The sequence below is a fragment of the Jaculus jaculus genome, chromosome 6 (assembly GCF_020740685.1).
Source record: "Jaculus jaculus isolate mJacJac1 chromosome 6, mJacJac1.mat.Y.cur, whole genome shotgun sequence".
Taxonomy (NCBI): Eukaryota; Metazoa; Chordata; class Mammalia; order Rodentia; family Dipodidae; genus Jaculus; species Jaculus jaculus.
Window position 1 is genome coordinate 120,096,918 of NC_059107.1, and position 23,759 is coordinate 120,120,676.

At 42.2% G+C, this 23,759-nt stretch overlaps 1 protein-coding gene and 1 pseudogene across 4 annotated transcripts in view; both read right to left on the bottom strand.

Annotated features, from left to right (window-relative positions):
- Osbpl8 (oxysterol binding protein like 8) overlaps positions 1 to 23,759 on the bottom strand; it is a 229,757-nt gene that overhangs the window by 193,651 nt on the left and 12,347 nt on the right. The window lies entirely within an intron of this gene.
- LOC123461883 lies at positions 12,569 to 12,665 on the bottom strand (annotated as a pseudogene).

Sequence of the window (23,759 nt, forward strand, 5' to 3'; positions counted from 1 at the left end):
AAACGAACTTCAGACATCTACACCACCTTGTGTATCTGGTTTTAAATGGGTACTGAGGAATCAAACCTTGGTCCTTTGGTTTTGCTGGCAAGCACTTTAACCTCTAAGGCATCTCTTCAGCCCAAATAAAGTACTTTTTCAAAGAGCAATTGTACGATAGAACTATAATGTTTGCATATTTAGTAAAAAGAAACAACACACCAGTCAGCCAGATAGTTAATAAACTTTCATTTAGAATTCATATTAAAAAGTATTTTCGGGGGCTGAAGAGATGGCTTAGCAGTTAAAGTGCTTGCCTGCAAAGCATAATGACCCAGGTTCGACTCTCAAGTACCCATATAAACCACATGCATCTGGAGTTTGTTTGTCACAGCTGGAAGTCCATGCTTACCCATCTTCCCCCCCCGTGTCTGTCTGTCTGTCTCTCTGCTTGCAAATAAATAAAGATTTTAAAATAAAACAAAAACGTTCCTCCTATCAGCTACTCTTGATGGGGTGTTTTGTCCTAACAATAAGAAGATAAATTCAGCATACACCCATATAGGCTTAAGAATGGGACAGACAGCACTGAGGAGACGATGGCTCAGCAGTTAAAGGCATTTGCTTGCAAAGCCTGCCTGCCTGGGTTCCATTCCCCAGTAGCCACTTAAAGCCAGATATACAATGTGGTGTATGCATTTGGAATTCATTTGCAGTAGCAAGAGGCCCTGGCATACCCACTCAGTCATATTCTCTCTCTCCCTCTCTCTCTCTCTCTCTCTCTCTCTCTCTCTCTCTCTCTCCTTGCAAATAAATAAATAAAAATATTTTAAAAAATAAAGAATGGGACATACAGTAGATATAATCATAGCACTTAAGAGGTAGAGACAGGAGGACTAGGAGTTCCAGGCCAGCCTCAGCTACATAGTAAATTTGAGATTAGCCTGGGCTACATGAGACCCTGTCTCAAAAAAAAAAAAAAAAAAAAAAGATGGCTGGAGAGTTGGCTTAGTGGCTTAAGGCACTTGCCTGCAAAGCCAAAGGATCCTGGTTTGATTCTCCAGGACCCACATAAGCCAGATGCACAAGGAGGCGCATGCACCTGGAGTTCATTTGCAGTGGCTGGAGACCCTGGCTCACCCATTCTCCCTATCTCTCTCACTCTCTACCTCTTTCTCTCTCAAATATATATATAAAAGGACAAGATGGTAGTCCACACTATTCACTAAGTAGCCTAACCTGCCCATTAACTGCACAAGAGTGAATGTGGGCTTCTCAAGAAAGAGAATCAAGTCTGGAGAGATGGCTCAACAGTTAAGTATGCTTGCTGCTAAAGCATGCAGACCTGAATGGGCCCCAAAACACCTGAGTTCAAATCTCCCTAGCCCACATTACCAGCTGGGCATGGGCATGCATGCCTGTAACCCCAGTACTATCAGGAGCAGAAAAAAGCAGGTCAAAAAAGGTTAAAAAAAAAAAAATCAAGTATTGAAAGTGAAAAAAAAAAAAGGTCAAAGGAATTCTTACTACTCATAGGTCACATGAATGTCAGGATGTATCTTAACGACAAAACATGGTTCATAGTCTTATTTGTGAGGTTTTTCTCAGACAAAAGATGATAAAGTCTGGGGACATGACGCAGTAGATAAAGTGCTTACATTGCAAGCATGAGTAGCTGAGTGTGGATCTCCAGAACCACACAGTGGGTGCTTATGATCCCAGTGCTCCCATCGTGGAAAGGGAGGTGATGACAGGAGAATTTTCAGGAAGTTAGAAGGCCAAGTAGCCTGGCAAAGTGTAGCAGTGAACAAGGAGAAAAGGCCCTGCCTCAAACAAGGTGGGCAGTGAGGACAGACATCTCTCATTACCCTCTAGCCTCCACACACAGGAAAACACACACACACACACGCACACGCACACGCACACACACATGCACACGATAGTCCTTTGCAGGCAGTTTGGAAATTCTCGACTACAGATTTATACCAGGTCCTTGGGTAAGGGGTTCCCTTCCCTGCCTATGTCCTCCTAATTTCCCTTGTCTTTTCTGTTCTGACTCAATCTGAGCCCTGGTTGCCATGGCCTTTAGAAAGACAAACCTGTGGTCTGTGTTACACACATATGTTCAGACACATACAGACACACAAAACTGAAAGTACCAAGGATTATTGATTAGGTATAAAGACACATTAAAATAAGCTCGCCCTCAATAAGTACTTCTCCTTTGGAGTCTACAAAGTAACTATGTAAGTAAACTTAAACCTTTACATCTATTTGGCACAGTAGAAATATAAGCTATAGAGGTAGAGATGAAGTATCCCAAAGCCATTGAAAAAGTAAAAAAAAAAAAAAAAACTTGCCAGATATAGTGGTACATGCCTATAATCCTAGTACTTGAGAGGTGCACACAAGAAGAGCAGGAGTTCAAGACCAAACTCAAATATGTAGTTAGAGACCAACCTGGGCTACATGAGACTTGGTCTAAAAAAAAGAAAAGAAACCAAAGTATTCACACATATGTATATAAAAGAGAATTTAAGTAACAACGAAACGAAAAGCAGCATGACATTTAAAATAAATCTAATTATAGCTTCAGAAGAAAAGCAAAAAAGACAATGGGCAGAAGCAATACTTGACAAGTAAATGGTTGAGAACTTTCTAGAACTGATAAAACACTCCAACCCACAGAGTTAGGAAGCCTTGCGAAACCCAAGGAAGTTAAAGAATAATAAATCTGCACTTAGATACATCACAGTAAAGCTATAAAATACCCCAAACAGAAATAAAACCTTAATATTAACAGGAAAAATGCTTTTAGTAGCAATAGAAACCAGAAGACTGTTTTATTTTTTTAAAAAAACAGGGTCTCACTGTAGCCCAAACTGACCTGGAGGCTCACTTGGTAGCCCAGGTTGGCCTCAAACTCATAGTGAGCCTCCTGCCTCAGCCTCCTTAGTGCTGAGATTAGACATGTGGGCCATGCCCAGCAAAAACAGAAGACTGTATGCCCATGGATTAGTATTGCTGACAGCTTTGGTCAGAGAAACTTCTTTTTTGCAGATGAGGTAATGGTCACTGCAGAGACTCACAACTGGTCAAAGTGCTGAGAATAAGTAACTGTTGAATGATCAGGCCTAAATGGGACACCTATGTTACCCTTAAAGGTCATGGAACATGGAAGCAAAGGGGATGGAAAGAATGTAAGAGCTGGAGGTAAGGGCGGAGTGCTTGTGGAGCACTATGTTCCAGACAGGACATGGCTACTTGCCCTCTTGAACTCAGCAGATACAATTACCTGCACAAGACTGGGCCATCAACATCCCATCTTGGGGCTGGAGAGATGGCTTAGCAGTTAAGTGCTTGCCTGTGAAACCTAAGGACCCTGGTTCGGGGCTTGATTCCCCAGGACCCACGTTAAACAGATGCACAAGGGGGCACAGGCATCTGGAGTTCATTTGCAGTGGCTGGAGGCCCTGGCATACCCATTCTCTCCCTCTCTCTGTGTCTGTCTGTCTCTTTCTCTCTATCTGTCTCTCTCAAATAAATAAATAAAAATAAAAATAAAACATCTCATCATGGAGGAGAGGCTCACAAACCCCCTCTCCTGGAGGCGGAGACATTTTTTTAGTGGTGCAGTCACTGTAAGTGACCTCTTAAGACCGCTTACCCATGTTCTTATAAGTGACCCTAATGAAATATATTGGGTGACAGAAAAAAAATAGGCATGAGGGCTGAAGAAATGACTTAGCAGTTATGGCATTTGTCTGCTAAGCTTAAGGACCCACGTTCAATTCTCCAGTATGCACATAAACCAGATGCAGATGCACAGGGTGGTACATGCGTCTGGATTTCAGTTGCAGTGGCTGCAAGTCTGTCTCTCTCTCTCTCTTTGCCTCTTTCTCTCTCTGTCAAATAAATAAATAAATAAAATTTTATAAAAAATGAAGTAGTTTGATTAGTGAGAAAGAGGTAGAGGGCCAGCAGGAGTAGAGGGGGATAGATAAGACAGGGTAGTGAGTGAAGATAACCCAAATAAATATATGTATGCAAATGTCATAAAATGCATGATCACTTACAATTAATACTTGTTTATAAAAATACTTTAAAACAAGAAGAATGGGTTGGGAAGATGGCTCTGTGATTTGGTGGCAAAGCCTGGTGACCTAGGTTCAATTCCCCAGTTTCCACGTAAAGCCAAATGCACAGAGTGCATCATTTGCAATGGCAAGAGGCCTGGAAGCACCATTTCCTCTCTTTCTCTCTCTCTCTCCTTCCTTGCAAATTAATAAATAATACAATTTAAAATAAACCTGAAGACTGTGGAATAACTTGAATTGGCTAAAAGAAAATGTCTAGCTTGATTATAGTGAGGCATGCCTGCAATCCTAGTACTCTAGAGGCAGAAACAAGATTTTCACGTGTAAGGCCAGCTTATCGTGAGACAGAGAGACAGACAGACAGAGAGAGAATGAATGAATGTGTCAGTCTTAATTCTATAAACCCTTGACAAGATATTTCAAGAATACAACTATAGTAGGGCTGAGGACTGTAATGGATTGAATTAAATGTTCTCCATAAGCTCATGTGTTTTAAATGTCTGATCCTAGCTGATGGCAGTTTGAGAGGCAGAGCCTTGCTGGACGAGGTGTGTTGTTGGGGGTAGGCTTAAGGGTATTACAGTATTATAGCCAGCTCCCCTTGCCACAGTCTGGCTGCTATTTTCTACCTGCTGTGGCCAAGGTGATGTCCAGCCTCTACTTGTGCCATGCTGTCTCCTGCCATTAGGAAGCTTCCCCTCAAGACTGTAAGCCAACATAAAACTTTCATCCCTTCAGTTGCTTTTGGGCGGGTTTTTTTTGTTTTGTTTTGGTTTGGTTTGGTTTTATTTTGTTTTTTGTTTTGCCCCAGCAACCTGAAGGTAAGCACAACAGAAGATATCTCAGTGGTAGAGCATTTACTAGCCCAGCATGTTCAAAGCCCCAGTCCCAAACCCCCAGAACCACACATCCACACCCACAAAAACAAACAAAAAGCTTAATGAAGCCAAAAAAAAAGATATTTTCCAAGCAAGCAAAGCAAAGTTTGCAATAAATAGATAGGCATTAAGGAAAAATAAAGAGTCATTTTTTTAAAGACAGAAATAAGATGATCTCAAATGAAAGGTCTGCGCATCGAGAATAAAGAAAGAGTATTGAAAGTTGTAAATATTTGTAAAAATAATTTTTTTCAACTTGCTTTTCACACAAGGTCTGATTAGGCCAGGCTGGCTTGCCGTGTAGCAGAGGATGACCTTTAACTTCTGATTCTCCTGCCCCCACCCCTCAAGTGCTGGGGTTATAGACATTACCACCACACCTGGTTGGTCATGCAGTGCTGGGATCCAACCCAGCTTCATGAAGCCTAGGCATGTACTTCTACTAACTGAGCTACACCCTGCCTGATATTTGCAAAAGTCTATAAAGTATGAACTCTGCAACACTCTAAGTGTTTTCTTCCTAATGACATTCTTCTTTCAAATCCACATCGTGTACCAAGAAAGGCTATTTATTAAGTAGTCAGAAACTATTGTATATTTAGGAGCTGCTGATTTTAAGCAATAAAACTCAGAGGTATTTATGATTTTTCACGTAACCATGAAGCATTAATGAATCCCACCACAGAAGTCTAAAATGAAAGTTCCTGAAAACAAATTATATAATTACGTATTCATAGGTTAAGGACAATTAAGTCTTATTGAAAAGCTCTGCCTACTCTCCACCCACATTGCCTATTCAAACTTAGACATGCTAGAAAGTTTAACAGCCTATCTATAAATAGCTAAAAATTTGTGCTCAAGGTATAAGGATTGACTCCTGAGTTTTAATTCAACTCAGAAGACATCAAAAAACTTTTTTTCCTTGGCTTTATTTTTGTTTTTAGAGGTGGGTGTCGGTCTATAGTCTAGGCTGGCCTCCTCCTCAGGGTGATCCTCCTACTCAGCTTTCTAAGTGCTGGCATTACAGACATGAGCCACCATGACCAGCCTGGGTTTTCTTTTTTAAAAAAACTGTATTTATTTATTTGCAAGCAGAGAGAGAGAGAGGGAGAGAGAGAAGGGAGAAAAGGAATAGACATGCGGGGTATCTTGCCACTGCTAACGAACTTAAGACACAGGCACCACTTTGAGCATCTGGCTTTACATGGTACTAGGGATTTGAACCCCAGCTATCAGGCTTTGTAAGCACATACCTTTAACCGCTGAGCCATCTCCCCAGCCCCTGGTCTCCCCCCCCCACCCTCCGAGATAGGGCCTCACTCTAGCCCAGACTGACCTGGTATTCACTATGTAGTCTCAAGATGGCTTTGAAGTCACATCAATCCTCCTACCTTTGCCTCTCAAGTGCTGGGACCAAAGGTGTGTGCCACACCACCATGCACAGTAATTATTTCAATTTAATGTTACAGTTTTCCTGAGTCCTAGGCCCACCCTACTGACAAAAATAAACCAAACATCTGTATGTTATTCTATTATTGTTATGAAATAAGTGCAACTGGGCTAGAGAGATGGCTTAGTGGTTAAGACAATTGCCTGCAAAACCAAAGGAGCCAAGTTCAATTCGCCAGAACCTGTGTAAGCCAGATACAGCAGCTGAAATCCCTGGTATTCCCATTCTCTCTCTCTATCTGCCTCTCTCTCTCTCTCAAATAAATAAAAATAAGGGGGAAAAAAAAACACATTTTTTGAAATAAATGCAACCTAGTAAGAAGTGTTTCAAAAATCATTTCTGCTGTTCCCTGCAAGGAACAAAGGTGCTGTGATTGTTAATTTTTTTAATATATTTTTTAATTTATTTATTTGAGAGGCAGAGAAAGAGAGAGAGAGAATGGGTGCGTCAGGGCCTCTAGCCACTGCAAAGGAACTCCAGACGTGTGCTCCCCCTTGTGCATCTGGCTAATGTGGGTCCTGGGGAATCAAGCCCTGAACCAGGGTCCTTAGGCTTCACAGGCAAGCGCTTAACCACAAGCCATCTCTTTTTAAAAAGCCAGCCCTTTTTAAAAAAATATTTTTATTTAGGGGGAAAAGATGGAGGGAAAGAGAGAACGATACTAGGACCTCTTGCTGCTGCAAATGAACTCCAGATATAAGCATCACTTTTTGCATCTGGCTTTGTGTAGGTACTGGGAAATCTAACTTGGGAAATCAGGCTTTGTAAGCAAGTACCTTTAACAGCTAAGCCATCTCTCCAGCTCTAAATCTATCCCAAAGACAGATGCCAAGAGGTTCCATGATAGACAAAGACAACTCTATTTTTTTTTTAATTTAATTTATTAGTTTTCTTTTCAGTAAATACAGGCAGTTTGGTACCATTATTTAGGCTCATCTGTGATCTACCCCCTCCCATTAGACCCTCCTTATTATTGAAAATGGGTCGTGCATTGTGGAGTTAGCCCCCAGTTATTAGTATGATAAATGTCTCTGAAAATCATGACCCAACATGTAACTCTGACATTCTTTCCGCCCCCTCTTCCGCAAGATTTCCCTGAGCCATGTTGGGTTCATTTTTGGTCTGCTTCAGTGCTGAGGTGTTGGGGGCCTCTGAGGCTCTGGCTCTCTGATTTGGTAGGAGTTGATTTTTCTCTGCGTTGATCTCCTTCCCCTTTGTGCTGGTATCCAGTTCACAGGAAAACATCACCCTTGCTTATTTCGCCAGTTGTCCTTAGTTTCAGTTGGGCCCCTTCTGAGGTATGTTGGGGCAGCTCTCTTCTTAGGATCTGCATCTATCTTTTTTTCCCTCGTTGTTTGTAGTGCAGCTAGGCGGTCGCCATCTTGACCGGAAGCCCCAGACAACTCTATTTTTTAGTAAAGTCCATTTATACCAGGTCTAGTAGCTCATGACTTTAGTCCTAGCACTTGGGAGGCTGAGGTAAGAGGACTGCCATGTGTTCAAGGCCAGCTTGGGGCTACAGAGTGAGTTCCTGGTCTATCAATGAAAGAGTGAGACCCTGCCTTGAAAACACCAAAATAAGTAAATAAACAATAAAGTCCTTTTGCTCTATTCTTGTAAGACATCCTTCTCCTGAGCTGTGTTGATTTTTTCTCTAGCTATTCTCAGTCCATCGCTGTGAGAGCCATACTTGTCTTGGTGTTCTTATATATTCTTATATAAGAGTTGAAATCAGAGTTTCAATCCCAGGGGTGAAAATCCTGTAAAAACTATCCTGAAAATGGCTAGGGGTCGGGATGACCTTTATTTAAAACCTTGTCTTTGGGGCTGGAGAGATGGCTCAGCAGTTAAAGACACTTGCTTGCAAAGCCTGATGGCCCTGGTTCCCAGTACCCATGTAAAACCAGATGCACAAAGTGATACATGCATCTAGAGTTCTTTTGCAGTGGCAGGAGGCTCTGGCACACCCATACTCCCTCTCTTCTGCTTCTTTCTGTCTGCCCATCTCTCTCTCTCAAATAAATAAATAAAAATATTTAATTTAAAAAACTTCATCCATGCATGCATGTGTATGGATATCTGAGAATGGGTCTCACATAGCCTAAGCAAACTACTGGATATACAGACCAGGCTGGCCTTGACCTTACAGTGATCCTCCTGTCTCCACTTCCCCAAGGGCTAAGATTCCATTTGTGCATCACCATTCCCAGCCCAAAACCTCACCTCCAGGGCTAGACAGATGGTTCAGAGGGACAAAGAATGTGTCACATAAGTGTGCGTACCTGCCGCAATCAGCTTTATGTTGTTGGGATAAACTTACAAACCAGGCACAGTTATGGGAAAAAGGGATTGACTCAAGCTTACAGATCGAGGGAAGTTCCATAATGGCAGAAGTTAGCCCCCTTTCACAAGCCCATGCATAGAGAAACACCACCAGCAGCACCATAAGCAAGCTCACTCCAGGAACCCCAGCACTCTGTATATCTTTAGACTGGGATTCCAGATCTGCCCCCACACCTTAGGGCTGGACCCTAGGATCCACCCAGTGATGCCCCCTCCAGCCAGGTAGCTAGAAATCCAAGAAGCTTTAATTAAACTACTGAATCTATTGGGGGCCATCCATTCAAACTACCACAGTACCTGAATGTAGATCCCCCAAACCCATGCAAAGCCAGATGTAGTAGTGATCATCTGAAATCCTAGCATGCCTATGGCGAGATGAAAAGTGGAGCAAGAGAATCCCTTGAAAGCTCATAGGCCAGTTAGCCTGGGAAATGCAGTGGAGAACACTGAAGACCATGCCTCAAGCAAGATGAAGAATGGTTGATGACTGAGGTTGTCCACTGACAGCCACACACACACACACTCATCACATACACACACACACAAACACAAACACATATACACTTAAAAAACCCTTCACTTTCAAATGTTAGCTCCTTTCTATATGTGATGGAGGGCTGGAGAGATGGCTTAGTGGTTAAGGTACCTGACTGCAAAGCCTAAGAACTCATGTTTGACTCTCCCGATCTCACATAAGCCAGACACACAAAGGTGAGGCAAGTGCAAGGTTGCACATTCCCACTAGGTGGCACAAACATCTGGAGTTTGATTGCAGTAGCTGAGGCCCTGGCCTGCCAATTCTCTCTCTGTCGCAGGTTATTTCTAAAATAAAAATAAATAAATGAATGAATAAAACAGATGTGATGGATAAGCTCTGTCAATTGTATAGGGTTTAGAATAACCTTGGAAACAAACCTCTGGGAATGTCTGCGAGGGACTCTTTTCGGGATCAGGCTCATTGAAGTGGAAGGACCTACCCGAACCATATGTGGCTGGGGTCCCAGACTGAATAAAAAAAGTGAGTTGAGCAGCAGCACTCACCTCTTTGCCTCCTGACTGTGGGAACACTGTGACTGGCTACATCTTCTCCCTGCTGCTATGCCTTCTGTACCATGATGATGCACTGACTTCTTCAAACAGTAAGCTAAAATAAATTTTCTTCCTTAAATTCCTTTGGACAGGATATTTGGCCCAGTGACATGAAAGGTAATGAATACATTAGAGATGGCCAAAAAAGGCACAACATTATGTATATATACACACACACACACACACATATAATTATATATAATTTACATATATAATATATATAAATTATATGTAATTAAATTCATTTGATATATACATATATATCAAATGAATTTAATTATAACTAAGGGCTCAGAAAATCTTGAAGCAAAATAACCTTTATTCAACAAATAAAGGTAAAAGAACCCAGGCACACCTGTAATCCCAGTACTGAGAAGACGGGAAAAGAATCATGGCAAGTTCAAGGTCAGCCAGCTTATATATACAGTACCAGGACAGTCTGGGCTACACAAATCCTGTCTGAAAAAGACAAGTTAAGGCAAAACACTATGATATGATTGATCCATGTAGCTCATTTAACAGAGTACTTGCCTCTCACACACAGCCTAAACCAGGTGTGGTGGTACACAACCTGTTGACCCAGAACTCAGGACCTAGAAGCAGGAAGATCAGGAGTTCAAGGTCATTTCCTGCTACTTAGCAAGTCTGAGGCAACCTGGGCTATATGAGATCCTTCCTCAAAAAAATTAAAAAAAAAAAAAAAGCCAGCCAGATGTGGTGGCTCACATCTATCATCCCAGCACTCTGGAGGCTAAAGTAGGGAGATCACCATGAATTCATGGCCAGCCTGGATGAGAGGAGTGAGACCTTGCTTGAAAACCAAAAACAAAAGGGATTCTTAGGCTTTGTAGGCAAGCATCTTAACCACTAAGCCATCTCTCCAGCATATCTTCAGCCCATTCTTAAATGGGCCAGGGTCTTTTACTAACCTAGAGATTGCTGTTTTCTGTTTTTTTTTTTGTTTTGTTTTGTTTTTGGAGGTAGGGTCTCACTCTAGCCCAGGCTATCCTGGAAATCTATGTAGTCTCAGGCTGGCCTCGAACTCACAGCAATCCTCCTACCTCTGCCTCCCAAATGCTGGAATTAAAGGCGTGTGCTACCACACCCAGCAAGCTCTTATGTGGGTCCTGAGTGTCAAACTCCAGTGCATTCTGCAGCCCGCATGCTTGCACAGGAAGTGTGTGTAACTGCTGGACCATCACCCTAGCAAAAAATTATGTCTTTTATTTTGAGTTAGAACCAGAAAAGCTGACAGTCTCAACAATAAAGCTTCTATAATTAGTGGCCAAATAACACTCTCTTGGAGAGCACTTAGGTTGAAGGACTCAAAAAAGTAATTAGAAAGTATCACTAATTGGGCCTGGTGGCACAAACTTGTATTCCTACTGGTTTCAGAGGTTGAGGCAGGAGAAGAAAGGCAAGTTCAAACTAACTTGGAAAATTTAGTAAAACCCTATCTCAAAATAAAAGTATTTAAGCCAGGCATGGTGGCACATACCTTTAATCCCAACATTTGGGAGGCAGAGGTAGGAGGATGGCCATGAGTTTGAGGCCACCCTGAGACTACATAGTGAATTCCAATAGGCCTAAGCTAGAGTGAAACCCTACCTCAGAAAACTAAAACAAAAATAAATAAATAAATAAAAGTATTTAAGATGATTGTGTTGGTACACATCTATAATACTAGAATCAGGAGGCTAAAGCAGGAAGATTGTGAATTCCCGAGCTAACCAGGGCTATGTAGCAAGACTCTGGTTTTTTTAAACTATTTGACAACTTCCATGCCATGATCATAATCCTCTCCCTTTCCCTACCTCCAAACCCCCTCTCCACTGAATCCCTTCTTTCCAATAGTCTCTTTTATATTTGTTATACCTTTTTTTTTTTTTTTCCAGGAAGGGTCTCCCTCTAGCCCAGGCTAATCTGGGATTCATTATGTAGTCTCAGGGTGGCCTCAAATTCATGGCGATCCTCCTACCTCTCCCTCCTGAGTGCTGGGATTAAAGGCATGGGTCACCACACCTGGTTTGTCTCTTTTATATTTGAACTCATCATTTTCTAGGTAGGGTCTCACTCTAGCTCAGCTGACCTGCAATTCACTATGTAGTCCCAGGGTGGCCTTGAATGCACAGTGATCCTCTTACCTCTGCCTCCCGAGTACTGGGATTAAAAGTGTGCACCACCATGCCTGGCGCTATCCCTCTTTTCTTAGAATGTTGAGCAAAAGATTAGAAAATCCTAGAATAATCTACAGAAACAATTTGATGATGATCATTCTTTCTGTTATACAAGAAGTTTTAAAACATCAATTATAAAATTTATGAAATACTGAAAACTCAACCAAAACAATCTGCCACCTCCAGGCCTTACAATGAGGCTTCATAATCTGTTTACTTGGAAGGCATTTCAATTGCATTCCACAAATTCAATATGATAATGCATGAATAGATGTTAATTAACATTTAAAAAGGAATTCTGCTCTCTTATGTGACACAATGCCAACAGACAATCCCAACTTTAACTTATTTCCTGTTCAAAATACTATTTTACAAGTATTTAGTTGCCCCCTGCTGGTGATACAATTTACAGAATTCCTAAAAGAAAAAAGAAAAATATCCCAGAAGATTATACATGATAACAAACAACTTCTGAAGGAATGTTTTTACTTTTTAAAAGCATGTGGGAATGTTACCAAATTTTGGGGGGAAACACTTGTTCAATTATCTTCTTTTTAAAATATGGAATGCTTCATGCCATCCTTGCTCAGGGGCCCTGTGAGTCTTCTCTGTATTGTTCCAATTTTAATGTATGTGCTGCTGAAGTGAATACTTTTTTGTGTTTTTGTTTTTGTTTTTTTTTCTTGAGGTAGGGTCTCACTCTAGCCCAGGCTGACCTGTAATTCACTATGTAGTCTCAGGGTGGCCTTGAACTCATGGCAATCCTCATACCTCTGCCTCCTAAGTGCTGTAATTAAAGGCATGCGCCACCACGCCCGGCATGAATACTTTTTTTGAGAGAGGATCTCATGTAGCCCATTCTGGCCTCAAATTCACTAGGTAGCTCAAGGATAATGACCTTGAATTCTTTTTTTATTCAAGGTAGGGTTTTACTCTAGCCCAGGCTGACTTGGAATTCTCTATGTAGTCTCAGGGTGGCCTTGTACTTATCCTCGTACCTCTGCCTCCAGAGCCTCTGTGTTTAGACAGTCATTGTGGGGAATCCTTTTAACCCCTGGAATTTTTTCTTAATCCTTGGAGGAAGCCCCAGGAATGGCTTACAGCCCACACAACCTTGGCATCTTTCTAGGTGGGGAGGTGATGGGCTGAGCTGTATCAAAAGAAGCCTTCAGCTACAGAACAGAGTGGCTTTCCTGGATGGCTGACCATGAGGAGGGGTTGTCACAGCTACCCTCCTCACTGGCACTGGGAAAGGATGGGATTGGAGTCCAGTAGAAAGCTGAGCCTATATTCCCTGTGACAGGGGATCAGGACTGAACAGTTTTTTTATGGAAATTTGTATCTTTCATGATCAGCCTCAGGATGGCCCAGGAGAGGGTGCCATGAGGCTCCAGAACAGGTGAGAGCAAGAACAGAAAGGCCTAGAGCTGGAGCAGGGAAACTGCTGGCATGGTGTCCATGCCTGGCCCCTTACAAGTACTGGATGGACCCTGGCTTCCTCTGAACGAAAGTCGAGGCTGGGATTAAAGGCATGTACCACCACGCCTGGCAACCTTGCATTTTTTTTTTTTTTTTTTTTCGAGGTAGGGTCTCACTGTAGTCTAGGTTGAACTGGAATTCACTCTGTATTCTCAGGGTGGCCTCTAACTCATGGCGATTTTCCTACCTCTGCCTCCCAAGTGCTGGTATTAAAGGCATGTGGTAGGTCACCCAGCACCTTGAATTTTTTTATACATAACAGGTTATACTGTTTTATCCCCTAGTCCCTGCTCCCATTATGCTGAGGACTCTCCTCCGTGGGGACTCTCCTCCGTGGGTCTATGGTGTTCACTGAAGGGTCATAAAGGCCTCAGTGTGTCCCTGTGGGGTTTGGGGGGAAACCTGCCTCTGGGTATTGCTACCCATGCTGTAGCTCTTAAAGTATTTCCATCCCCCTCTTCTGCAATGTTCCCTGAGTCATAGCAGGCCCATTGGCAGTCGGATGTAGTGTTAGGTTCTCTAAATCCTCTGGTTTCTGCTTTGATAGGTTTTGATTGATCACCGTGTCTGTCACTGTCACCCTGGAGATGATTGTCAGGCTAGTAGTAAGAGAAGTATTCATGCCTCTGCTTTTTGTGCAATTTTTTAAATTTAATTAATTAATTTATTTTATTATAAATTTGTTTATTTGAGAGTGGCAGACAGAGAGAGAAAGACAGATAGAGAGAGAGAATGGGTGTTCCAGGACCTCCAGCCACTTCAAACGAACTCCAGATGCATGTGCTCCTTTGTGCATCTGGCTAACATGGGTCCTGGGGAACTGAGCCTCAAACCAGGGTTCTTAGGCTTCACAGGCAAGCGCTTAACCACTAAGCCAGCTCTCCAGCCCTTCTCAGCAATTTCTTCTGTCCCTGCCAGGTATGGTAGAGGTGGCAAGTCTCATAGTGAGCAGTCAGCTATCTTCTTGTCTTATCAGTGGATCTTGCTTCTCCTCTGTTTTCTCTGTCATCTGTAAAACAAAGCAGATTCTCCAACCACGAGTGAGGGCACCTTGGATTAAAGGGGGTCTGCACAGTTATTTGGAATATATACATACAAGCCCAGCCTTTTTCCTCACAGAGCAGTAGGGACCTCTTTCTGAAGTCTGAGTCTCCTGACAAAGGGATTCTGACTTGGTTTCCAGGACCAGGTATGAGTTTATTCCCACTGAGCAGGCCGCATGCCCAATCAGAGAACAGTTGGTTACCCCCAGAGGCTGTGTGCCACTACTGCACAAGTGCGTACATCATGTCTGACCGGTTGATTTTGTAGTCTGCAGGGTCCCCTGCTTATTCATACTGCTGGTGACTGTTCTCTAGTGGTTTCTATAGCACTTTCGAGCACTATAAGGGCTAGCCAGAGGGGAGCTTGTTTCCCCTTTCAGTTTCAGCATGGTTTGAATTATTTTTAAAAAAATATTGTCATTTATTTATTTATTTATTTATTTGTGGAAAGATTGGAGAGACTATGGCACCATGGCCTATTGTTACATGCAGCAAATGAGCTCCAGATGCACTGTCACTTTGTGCATCTTGCTTTACACAGATATTGGGGAGTCAAACCTAAACTGATAGACAAACAGGCACTCCTAACTGCTGAGCTATGTCTCTACCCCAACCTTGCATTCTTGACCCTTCTGCCTCTACCTCTCAAGTGCTGGCATTATAGGCACGTGCAGCTGTTTGTTTATTTGGTTGGTTGGTTTTTCAAAAAAATTTTATGAGAGAGAGAATTGGCATGCCAGGGCCTCCAGACACATGTGCCACCTTGTGCATATGTGGCCTTGTGCACATGTGTCCCTTGTGCGTCTGGCTTACATGGGTTCTGAGGAGTCAAGCCTGGGTCCATAGGCTTCATAGGCAAGTACCTTAACCACTAAGCCATCTCTCTGGCCTGGTTGGTTTCTTTTTGTTTAGTTTTGTTTTTCTTTCTTTTGGGTTTTCAAGACAGGGTCTCACTCTAGCCCAGGCTGACCTAGAATTCATTATGTAGTCTCAAGGTGGCCTTGAACTCATAGTGATCCTCCTACCTCTGCATCCCAAGTGCTGGGATTAAAGGCACGTGCCACCACACCCGGCCAGGTTTCTTTCTTTTTTTTTTTTGAGACAATGTGTGTCACTCTATACTTCAGACTAGCCTGGAGGTCAGTAGGCAGCTCAGGCTCCCATGAAGCTGCATATATATATATATATGTGTGTGTGTTTGTGTGTGTGTGTGTGTGTGTATGTATGTATGTATGTATGTATGTATGTATCTATCTATCTATCTATCTATCTATCTATCTATCTATCTATCTATCTATACTGGAATTTGTCAACTTTTATGTCCAGTCTGAAATCATCCTTACTGCCAAATGTGGTGGCAAATTCCTTTAACCCCAGCAATCGGGAAGCTGGGGTAATACTATGAGTTCAAGGCCAGCCTGGGCTGCAGAGTAAGTTCCAGGTTAGCCTGTGCTAGAATGAGACCCTGCTTCAGAACAACCCCTTTCCTAAAAAAAGAAAACATCTCTACAGACAACATATGGTAAACATTCATCACTCCTAAAAGTGTTTACATGTCACTTTATGATTACTTTCTCTGGCTCCTCTCAGGCCTCTCCTGGCCTGTCTCTGTAGACAGGCTTGTTTGTATCTTTTAGAGAAGGACATAATGGTAAATTCACTAGAGACTAAAATGAGATATAAACCTGAGCCTGGTGGTATAAGCCTGTAATCCCATATATTGGGGAAGCTAGGGCAGGAGGATTGGATATTCAAGCCCAGCCTGGGCTACAGTGTAAAATGAACTATGAAAAGCACTTAAATGATTTCAAAAAATTAAATTAAAAAACAGTTTCCCTATCTTGAAACCCGAGGCAGAAGCATGAAGCGGGCATTAAAGGCTTAAGTTTGTGAGTCAGGAGTCAGGAGCCTGAGTCTTGGCTGTCAGTTACCAGCTGGGTGACCTTGAGCAACTCACTCAACATCCTAACTGGGGTTCGCAGTTGTCCCGTGCTTAGGGAAGCAGATAATAATAGCATCTAATCTCATGAGGATGTTGTGAAAGTGCATGCAAGCCCTCAGTGCAGGACTGGGCCTGTATGTACAAAGCTCTCAACCAGTGGGAGTCACCGAACTGGACGTTTCAAAGATCACTACCACGCCACTTCTGAGACAAGGAAGTGAGAACTCTGACCATGCACCCAGATGAGCGGGGTCATTTTAAAATGCTACGTGAGGATTGCATAGCTCTTTTGTTAGACACGGTGTCCAGATGACTCTGACTCAGGCCCTTTTCTTAAACACTCCGTTGTGTTTCCTGTGCAGTAACTCTTTCTTCAGGAGCCATGGTATCCCTTTCTTCGTAATCCCAGCTCCTAAATTTAGGACCTGACAGTCATCTCAAGCCACCTTTATGATTTGACAAATAACTTGGCCAGAGCAGAGTGACAGTTACTCAGCCACTTGTGGTGGCATCATGGACACAGAGATAACTGACAAGACGACTGCTCTTTCTGAGATACTCTTTCTTTTCTTCTTAATGGCAAAACACCATATTTATTATTTTAAAGTATAGTTTAAAAATTCATTTTATACTTCTGACAATTTTATACCTGTGTCTATCTAATTATTTTGATCGAATTCACACTCCCTCCATTATTATTCTTCTTTTGTGAATATAACTTTTATTTATTTTTTTTTAATTTTTATTAGCATTTTCCATGATTATAAAAAAATATCCCACGGAAATTCCCTCCCTACCCCCCCACAACACTTTCCCCTTTGAAATTCCATTTCCATTATTATTCTTTATCCTCATCCTACCTCTGTTGAATCTTCTTCCCAAGTGGTCCCAGTTCTCCTCTCATATCATCTTTCCCTTCCTTTTCTCTTTTTTTCTTCCTTCCTTCCTTCCTTTCTGCTTTCTCTGTTTCCTTCTCTTCCCCCCTTTTTTTCTTGAAGTCTGAGTAGAATTAGGTTGCTTATATGAGCCTGGATGGGGTTTTTATTTACCAGAGCATGGACAACTTATTAGTGAGTAACCCACTGAAGAAAAGTGTTCTTCTCTGTGGAAGTTTGATTGTATATCTCCCATAGACTCAGGTGTTTTAGTAAAGCTTGTAACTTGGGTCTGCAGCTGCCTGGATAGAGGAGGTGTCACTGCGGACAGATCCTGGGGTCCAGCTCTGAGGTGTCACTGGGGGCAGATCTGATTTCTAGCCCAAAGGTATGCAGAGAAGTCTGACCTCTGGTGGGGTGCCTGCTGCTTGCTACTGTTTGTGCTTTTGGCTTTTTAATTAAAAAAAAAAAAAAAACGATTACTTACTTATTTGAGAGAGGGGAGAGAGAGAGAGAGAGAGAGAATAGGGTTTCCAGGAGGACCTCTAGCCACTGCAAATAAACTCCAGGCACATGTGCTACTTTGGGCTTCTGGCTTTACTTGGGTACTGGGAAATCAAACCTGGATCCTTTGGCTTTGCAGACAAGTGCCTCAACTGCTAAGCCATCTCTCCAGCCCTGCTCTTGGGGTTGTTTGGTTGTTTCTCTGCGTGGATATATGGAAGCAGCTTCCTCTACCACTGATGGAACTTTCCTTGGACCTGTAAGCTTGAAATGAACCTCTTCCCCCCATATGCAGTGGCTGCTTTGGATGTTCATCCCAGAAACATGAAACTATCTACAACATTCTCTCCCAGAAACTGCTTATAGTTCTTCCAGGAGGTTTAGAGCCTTGTAAGCCTCTCCATCATGCATGATGGCATATCGACCCTTTTTCTGCTATAAATATAAACAATACCATAAACCCCTCCCACCATCTCCTCTTTTCTTCCTTACATTCAGTACTAGTGTTATTCTATTTTTGTTGTTGTTGTTGTTTTATTGTTTTATTGAGCTGGGCTGGAATTCACTATGTCATCTCAAGTTGGCCTGGAACTCACAGCAATCCTTCTGCCTCAGCCTGCTGAGTACCAGGATTAAAAGTGTGCACCACCATGCCCAGCTGTTACTCTTTTTCTGAACTGTTTGTTTCTGCCATGTTCACACTTGATAAAGTTCTCTCTTTACAATGGAAAACTACCTGAGCTCCACTTGCCAACCTAGCCCAATGTAGTATCAGAAATAATGCTAACTCTGTATAGGAAGGTGTTATGATGCTCTAAGTTGAAAACTTATAAAGACAACACCACTGGCTTTCTTTTGTGAAGTTATATCACTGCTTTATGAAAGGTTGACAAGAGTGCCAGGCGTGGTGGCGCACGCCTTTAATCCCAGCACTCTGGAGGCAGAGGTAGGAGGATTCCTGTGAGTTCAAGGACATCCTGAGACTAATTTTAGGTCAGCCTGGGCTATAGTGAGACCATACCTCAAAAAACAAACAAAAAATATTGACAAGAGAAGTATATGGGCTAACTCTTCCATGGGGAGATGAACTTCTTGCCTCCTGTTTGTAACATATCACTTATGCCAATTAATTCATTCCTATCATAGTCAAGAGCTTAGGTGCAGGTAATTGTTTTGAATGAATAGGAATGGAAGACTAAGACAATTAAAGTTTGGAAGGAAAGAAGAATTCAAGAATACATTATCAGCTATGAGTGGTGGTACTTGCCTTTAAACTTAGCACTTGGGAGGCAGAGGTATGAGGATCACTGTGAGTTCTAGGCCAGCCTGGAACTACAAAGTGAGTTCCAGGTCAGCTTGGGCTAAAGTGAAAAGTGAAACCATACTTCAAAAAAAAAAAAAAAAAAAAAAGAAAGAAAGAAAGAAAAGAAAAGAAAGAGGGAAAAAAAAGAGACTATATTACTAATCTGGCCATTACTGTAGGCTACTGGGGCTCATATTTTGTGAAACCTTTGATATCTATCTAGAATTCTCTAGCATTGACTGCATGGGTAAAGAAGAAGGGAGAATTTATTCACTAGTTTCCTCCCCCCTGTTGCTTGGTGTGGTAGGCAACACCTAAGATCATCCACAATATTCCCTGCTTTGGGGACTACTGACCTTCTTTAAACCCTTTCCTGTGAGTCTAGGTGGAATCTGTGAACTGTTTGCAACCAGAAGGACACAGTGAAGGGGTTAAGACATCACATTGTCTATAGGTGATGGGCTGGTGCTCTCATGATTACGTCATATTGCATGCGAGTCCTTCGCTCTAGCAGCCTCACTCTCATTTGCCTATTGGCCTTTAATAAGCAAGCTGCTATGTTGTGAATTGCCTGTGGATAAGATGACCACACAGCCAGGAACTCAGCCTCTGGAAGTTAAGGCCGGAACCCTCCTGAAGCTCTGTTATTTATATTACTAAACGATCCTGTGAAGACAATCTGAGTGAGGCCTAGTGTTCTTTCCCTTCCTTCCTCCCTCCTTTCCTTCCTTCCTCCGTTTTTTTTCTTTCAGAGATAGGGTCTCACTCTGTAGCCTAAGATGGCCTTAAACTTACAGCAATTCTCCTGCTTCAACCACTCCCGTACGAGATTACAAGCATGAGCCACACCACCCCGCTCCACTTTCTCTGCTTGCTGCTCCTTCGAGATCCGAGAAGGTGAGAAGTCCAGCCATGTGCTCCACTGTCAAGGGACCACACACTGCCATGCCTTCCCCAACATGATGGACTGTGTCCTTTCAAACCACGGACCAAGATAAACCCTTCCTCCCTTAAAATCAGAAGAAAAAAAAAAAAAAAGAGCTTTAGATTTACAGTGCCCAGCCCTCCCACATGAACTGTTTGCATCTTCCATGGGATTTATCCTGCACCTAGCCTACCACACTTAGCCAGCCACAACTGGGCAGAGCTACAAACCATCAGAACTGATGTGTACATGCGCATTCATCCATCTGGAGTCAGCCCCACCATCTAATTCAGTTAATACCAGGGAAATTCTTTTAGACAGTGGACTAAATTTTGTCTGTTTGCATAAGATTTGATTCCTGAAATCTACACATGGCACAGCCTCTCCTTGGACCTCATCACCACCCCATTTGTTGAAACCTACCCTCTTCTGATTTTACACATGTTTCTCCAGTCTTCTCTCCTCAATCAAGATCAGCACCCTACTTCCTTGAAGCTCACAGTCTCAACTCCCATTCTAGTAAATGATGTAGATTGCAAGAATAAATGAGGTGTAATGGCTCATGCCAGTATGCCCAGCATTCAGGAAGCAAAGACAGAAATATCAGGTGTCCAAGGTCATCCTGGCCACCTAGAAAACTTAAGGCCAGCTTGAGCTACATAAGTCTCAGTATGAAAAAAAAAAAAAAAAAAAAAAGAAAAGTGAGGTTAGACTCTGCTGATTGTCTAGCCTTAGGGAAGATTCTTATATTTTTATTAACTATAAGAACCTGTGATTGAACACACTTAAGTCTGTACATTCCAGCTACTCCAGGGACCTCATTGCCACTAACCCTAGACCACAGTTTGTCTTCTACTAAACAAGTTCAGGTTTGGATGCGACGTCATTAAGTCAGGAGAGACATGTGATCCTAACTTCATCTGTCTCAGATTCTTTGTGCCTTTTACTCAAGGTTGAGTTGAACACTTTCTGAACCAAGGAAATATAGCCCTTTGCCCCAAGTAGCTACTGCTTCCTGAATCTTCCTAAGGCTTAACATGTAGCAGCCCCAAGCCAAGTACACCTTGGAGTGAGGCCATATCTCCCCTTAGAGATCTCCTGGCCCTTTAGAACCCTTTAAGAATAAAAAATTCCCTTTGTTCTATGGGGTGCTGGATTTTCTACCTCAGCTTCTCCTACCGTTGGGGACCAGTGTTATTAAAGGACATGTTACCTGAAATCTATCACACAGTCTCTCTACTGAACCTTTGCAGAGAATCTTTCTTTAAATTTAAAACATGAATGAGGTTGTCCAGGCCAGTAGATCTTAAAGTTTTGGTCTCAGGATTTATTTATTCTCTTAAACATTACAGAGTATGCCAAGTAGGCTCTGCTTATGTGGATTGCATTTTTTTTTTATGTTTACCATGTTAGAAATTGAACAGAATTTTTTAGGCAGGGTCTCAATCTAGCCCAAGTTTACCTGGAATGCATTCTGTAGCCTAGGCTGGCCTTAAACTCATATCGATCCTCCTACTTCAGCCTCTCAAGGGTTAGGGTAATAGGCATACTCCTGGCTTGGATTATTTACTTATTTCTTTAAACTAGCAATAATATATCCATTTAATTTTAACATAGCATATATTTAATGGAAATAAATGGTTTTCCAAAATATTTTACCAGCAAGATAGCATTGATTTTATATTTTGAATTTACACAAATCTCATTAATGTTTACCTTTAAAAAGGGCAATTTAGGTCTCAGACTTTTTCTTTTTTTTTTTTTTTTTTTTTTTGGTGTTGGGCTTTGCCTGTGTCAGGCAAGTACTAGTACTGAGGGCTGGAGAGATGGCTTAGTGGTTAAGGCACTTGCCTGTGATGCCTAAGGACCTGGGTTCAATTCCCCAGGACCCATGTAAGCCAGATGCAGATGGTAGCACATGCATCTGGAATTCGTTTACAGTGACTGGAGGCCCTGGTGAGCCCATTCTCTCTCTCTCTCTTTTTCTTTCAGCCTCTTCCTTTCTCTCTCAAAATAAGTAAATAAAAATAAAAAATTTAAAGAAAAAAAAAGCACTAGTACTGAGCTACATCTCAGCCCCTCATATCTACTTTTGATTTCAATCTGTTGTGATGTATTGTTTTCATAGCAACAAAGAAAATCTAGCCTTATACACACATGTAATTAGAAAGAAAATGACCTTTTTAAAAATTTTTTGAAGTAGGATCTTACTTTAGCCCAGGCTGACCTGTAGCTCACTCTGTATTCCCAGGCTGGCCTCAAACTCACACTGATCTTTCTACCTCAGACTACCAAGTGCTGGGATTAAAGGTATGTGCCACCACACCGAGATAGAAAGGAACATTTTGATAATTAAAAAAATAATAATTGTATAATTGTAAATATTCTTTCTAAATATTATACGACCCAAACTCTGTATAAATCATAGGTTTGTTTTGTTTTACTTTATTTCTTTTTCTTTTCTTTTCTTTTTTTTTTTTTAGCGATTGAGCTGAGCTCTGGCAAGGGGCAGTTGGCTATAGCACTTCTTTTTTTTGTTGTTGTTCATTATTTATTTATTTATTTGAGAGCGACAGACATAGGGAGAAAGACAGATAGAGGGAGAGAGAGAGAATGGGCGCGCCAGGGCTTCCAGCCTCTGGAAACGAACTCCAGACGCGTGCGCCCCCTTGTGCATCTGGCTAATGTGGGACCTGGGGAACCGAGCCTCAAACCAGGGTCCTTAGGCTTCACAGGCAAGCGCTTAACCGCTAAGCCATCTCTCCAGCCCATCTTTTTTTTAATTGTACCTTAGTTTTGATGTTTTTGTTTTAGAGAAAGGGTCTCTCAAAGTACAGGCTGGGTTTAAAAATCCTATATTGCCAAGGATGACGCTAAGCTGGACCCTTCTGTCTCCACCTCCCAGCTATTTGGGTTAAGATGTGTGCCACCATATCTGGCATTTTTTTAAAGTTAGTAGCAACATGAAATGTGAAACTTCATGAATGTACATCTTGCACATGAGCATTCCTTAAAGTATGTTGAACTTTGAATGGAATGTTATCACATAAGTGAGTCAGTAGAGGTCAGGAAGTTAGAAAGGCACCATGAAGCAAGAGGGGGAGAGGGAAGTGGGCTTAAGGGGAAGGAATAATAGAGCACATGATAGTAGTAGGAAGGAATACGAGGTATTGAAAGGTTTAAATCGGGGTTGAGATGGGAGGATGGAAGAGAGGAGAGGGTGGGTGGTAGGCTGAAAATGCCATATAGAAACTTACATCTTATTTGTTTATTTATTTTGTTTTTTTGAGGTTGGGTCTCACTCTACCCCAGGATGACTCTGTAGTCTCAGGGTGGCCTTGAACTCACAGTGATCTTCCTACCTCTGCCTCCCAAGTGCTGGGATTAAAGGCGTGTGCTACCACGCCTGGCTCCACATTTTATTTATTTTAAAATATTTTATTTATTTATTTGCAAGGAGAGAGAAGAAGAGAGAGGGGGAGAGAGGATGGCTGTACAAGGACCTCTTGCTGCTGCAAACAAATCCCAGATGCGTGCATGTAGCACTTTGTGCGTCTGGCTTTGAGTGGGTACTGGGGACTCAAACCTGTGCCAGTGGGCTTTCCAAGCAAGTGCCTTTAACCACTGAGCCATTCTTCCCAGCCCAGAAACCTACCTCTTTGCTAGCTAATTAAA